Consider the following 4,209-nt stretch of genomic DNA (forward strand, 5'->3'; position numbering starts at 1 on the left):
ACGTCCCCCGCACTCACGCGACTTAGGGACGGCTGCTGGAGACTGCTGCGGCCACCCTGCTGCCGGGTTTCTGGAGGGCTTCCTGGAAGCAGCGTCCACACCAAGCCCTTGGAAGGCCCAGGCGACGGAGGAGCCGGTCAGGCAGGGGCCGAGGACGGTGAGAGGCCGGGCGGGCGGGAAGGAGCATGTCAGGCAGGGGCAGAGGACGGTGACCGGCCGGGCGGGGAGGAGCCGGTCAGGCGGGGGCCCAGGACAGTGACGGGCCTGGCCGGGGAGGAGTGCGTCAGGCAGGGGCAGAGGAGACGGGCTGGGTAAGGGTTAGGGTTACAGTTAGGGCACAATTCACAATCGCAAAGACGTGGAAGCGACCCGAGTGCCCATCCATCCAGGAGTGCATCAATAAAATGTGGCGCGTGGACACCACGGAGTGCCATTCGGCTGTGAGGAGCAGCGGTGAGAGGGCGCCTCTCGTGTTCTCCTGGCCAGAGCTGGAACCCGTTCCAGTAAGCCAAGTATCCCAAGAATGGACACACGAGCACCACGTGAGCGCGCTCACCAGCAAATTGGTACGAACGGATGGACACCTAAGTGGACGGAGAGGAATCACCTTCATCGGGTGGGTGTCGGGCGGGTGGGGGGAGGGGAGGGGCATACACATCCATTAGGCATGGGGTGGGTGCGCACCGACTGGGGGATGGGCGCACTTGAAGCTCTGACCCGAGGGGGGAGGCTTGGAGAGGGCAAGGCACCCGACCTTAACATTGGTACCCCCACAATACGCTGGAACAACATGAGAGGTATATGAATAAGAACACAGGGGGGGCCGGGCGCGGTGGCTCACGCCTGTAATCCTAGCTCTCTGGGAGGCCGAGGCGGGCGGATTGCTCCAGGTCAGGAGTTCGAAACCAGCCTGAGCAAGAGCGAGACCCCGTCTCTACTAAAAATAGAAAGAAATTAATTGGCCAACTAATATATATAGAAAAACACAGCCGGGCGTGGTGGTGCATGCCTGTAGTCCCAACTACTCGGGAGGCTGAGGCAGCAGGATTGCTTGAGCCCGGAGATTGAGGTTGCTGTGAGCTAGGCTGACGCCATGGCACTCACTCTAGCCTGGGCAGCAAAACGAGACTCTGTCTCAAAAAAAAAAAAAAAAAAAAAAGAACACAGGGGGGAGGGGGGCACGGGCAACACATGTCACCTGAATACTTGTACTCCCATCATCTGCTTGAAAAGAGAGAGAAAAGAAAATGCAATCTTAGAGGTAAGAGACACTTTTTAAACATAATGAATCCGAAGAGAAAAGTAAAAGGAGGCCTGTGGAGCAGGTCTGGGTGTGACTCCGGATCCCCCAACATCAGGTGCCACCACCAAAGATTCCTGCGTGTAGCCCATAGAACCCCAAAAGCAACGGGACGAGTTCTGGTCACGTACTCCCTCAAAATGACATCCTGGCCTTCTTCTGGAACTCCCTCCCCTCTCAGACTCTCAAGGTTTCCTCCAGCGTGTCGGTTCCCACAGAGCAGACCTTTGGTCTGAGACCTGACAGTCCAGATGCCACGCATGCTGCCGCGTGGCGGCGGTGTCGCGGCTTGGGACAAGAGGAGGCCCCACGGTGCGGGCTGGGGCGCCAGGCACCGCGCGGGCGCTGAGGGTGGGGGTGACCCCCACCCCGGGCCGCCGCCGCGCTCCCAGAAAGGGGACAGAACAAGAGGCAAAAAAAAAAAAAAAAAAAAAAGCAGCAGCCTGTGGCACCCGGTATTCCCAGGCGGTCTCCCATCCAAGTACTAACCAGGCCCGACCCTGCTTAGCTTCCGAGACCAGACGAGATCGGGGGCGTTCAGGGTGGTGTGGCCCTAGACGGCGGCGGAGGGCGCCCCTGCCCCGCTCAAGAAGCCGAGCCTCTCTGGGCTTCCCCGCCGCCGCCTCCCGCCCCAGGCCCCGCGCCGGGCCGGGCCGGTTGAGTTCTCCGGCCGGCCGGGTCCCGCGGGCTCCCAGGGACGGGGGTGATGGGCGGGGCGGGGCGGGGGGCTGTCTCTCTATACACACACACACACACTCACACTCACTCACACTCACACAAGATGCGCCTCCACGGCTGGACTCGCCAAGGTGGAGCCCTCCCAGCCCCCCTCGTCTCCTCGCCCGGCCTCCTTCACCTACCCGCTGCCCACCCCCAGCGCGTCGCTGCCTGCCGCTGACTGCGCACGCGCGGGACGCTCGCCCTTTGACCCCAGCCAGGGGCCGCCCTCCCCCACAACCCCTTTCAGCTGCGCCCCCCCCCCTCGCCCTGTGGGTGGGCTGCCGCCTATTCCCCCGGGCCAGGGCTGGGGCACAGCCAGTGTATGGGGCGTCTCTCTCTGGGGATGTGTCCCATGGGTGGGGTGGGGTGGCGTGGTTTGGGGGGCGCTGAAGAAATCAGTCCCCTCCATCTCCTACCTCTGGAAAACGCCCAAGCCCGTGGAGAACTGCCGGCACCGCTTCGTGGGGGCCGGGACCCTCCTCCGTGTCCTCCGGTGGCCCAGTCCAAGGGGCCTGGGCCTGGCCGGGGCTGCATTGGACCCCGACCACCCTGGCGTGTGGACTCGCTAAAAATCGGCCATTAGATATTGGATTCCAGCTTCCTGGAGGTCATTTCACTAATGAGTGCACCGGAAAGAGTTTCCTAATCCATCTGTGAGGGTGGCAACTGAAAGAGAATTTTAAAGCTGACAGAATAGGCGAGGGAAGGCATAGGAGATTTCCACACCCAGCAAGGAAGCCTTTCCCGAAATGGAAGAAAGAAACGAGCAAACAGAGACACCGGTAGCCCGCCCGGAAAAGAGTCTGCCCCTTAGAGAAAGCACCCTGACCAGGTTCACCCGTGGGTGGGTGGCGAGCTAGCGGCATTCAGAAGAGCGAGGCCCGCAGTCTGTGCGGAAGACACCTGCGCTCGGGTGTGTGTGGCGGCGCGATTCACAAGCAGCTCTAGATGTTAAACCAAGGAGAAGCCAGGGAGTTCCCAACGCCCCAGGTGTCCTCAGCCCACGACTGGCTGCTGTGGGAATGCGAAGCCCGGCTCCTTGTCTCAGAGCGGGGTTCCCAGGAGGATCAGGCTGAAGCTGGGACTTGGCCTCAAAGTGTCCCCTCGCATGGCCACCCCCTTCCCCTTCCTGCTCCTCTACTCCTGGTGCCCCTCCATCCAGGGGCCAGACCTTAAAGAGTCACCGCAAGAGAATCCTGGTCCCAAAGGAGCCTTCTGGGGGACCGGTGCTGAGAGAGGTTGTGGGCATGGCCCGCTGGGGCTCTGCCCGACCCAGGGCTGAGAGATGCCACCTCCCAGCTCTGGGTCCCTGCAGGAAGTGTTGGCAAGCACAGGGCCGGTCCTCCAAAGGCCCAGGTGCAGGGAGCCCAGGCCAAGCAGCCTGTGGAAGAAGCCACTTGCCGTGCCACCCCGGGAACAGGACTGCAGGCCCCGGCCCTTCCCACCTCCTCCTCCTCCTCCTCCTCCTCCTCCCCCCCGCCCCCCCCCCACAGGGCACAGGGCTCAGAGACACCTCAGACTCTTGCTACCCAAAGTGCAAAGGGCATCAGTTGCTCCTCCAACCCCCCTCCCCCCGCCCAGCAGACCACGTTGTCCAGCCAGCCCCCGGGCCTCCCTGGGGTGCCCAGCACAAAAGTGCAGACACCCACCGGACCCTCAATCTCAGTTTTCGGATGTTTTTGCCACTCTAAGGACCCGCAGGCCAGCTGGGCCTTCGGGCAGGACAGAGAGCCCCGGAATCCGACGTGGAGAGCTGCGTGTACGTCCCCATCAGGAGGCGGTCCCCACCTCCGCGGCTCTCCCCTTGCGGGGAGCGGCAGCCCAGCCGGCAGCCCCAGGGCCTCAGGGAAGACACCAGGCTGGGCCCCCCCGCGGCACAGCGGGGGCACGTCCCCCGCACTCACGCGACTTAGGGACGGCTGCTGGAGACTGCTGCGGCCACCCTGCTGCCGGGTTTCTGGAGGGCTTCCTGGAAGCAGCGTCCACACCAAGCCCTTGGAAGGCCCAGGCGACGGAGGAGCCGGTCAGGCAGGGGCCGAGGACGGTGAGAGGCCGGGCGGGCGGGAAGGAGCATGTCAGGCAGGGGCAGAGGACGGTGACCGGCCGGGCGGGGAGGAGCCGGTCAGGCGGGGGCCCAGGACAGTGACGGGCCTGGCCGGGGAGGAGTGCGTCAGGCAGGGGCAGAGGAG

General features: G+C 63.6%; 1 non-coding gene across 1 annotated transcript; it reads right to left on the reverse strand.

The window, feature by feature from the left end:
- Window positions 1–1,740: 1,740 nt before the first annotated feature.
- On the reverse strand, window positions 1,741–1,859 carry LOC142867568 (5S ribosomal RNA). The gene has a single exon (XR_012916982.1). It is a non-coding gene; the product is annotated as a 5S ribosomal RNA (ribosomal RNA).
- Between the last annotated feature and the right edge of the window lie 2,350 nt (window positions 1,860–4,209).

This window comes from Microcebus murinus, unplaced genomic scaffold (genome assembly GCF_040939455.1).
Source record: "Microcebus murinus isolate Inina unplaced genomic scaffold, M.murinus_Inina_mat1.0 scaf018_hap2_Mmur4.0, whole genome shotgun sequence".
Taxonomy (NCBI): Eukaryota; Metazoa; Chordata; class Mammalia; order Primates; family Cheirogaleidae; genus Microcebus; species Microcebus murinus.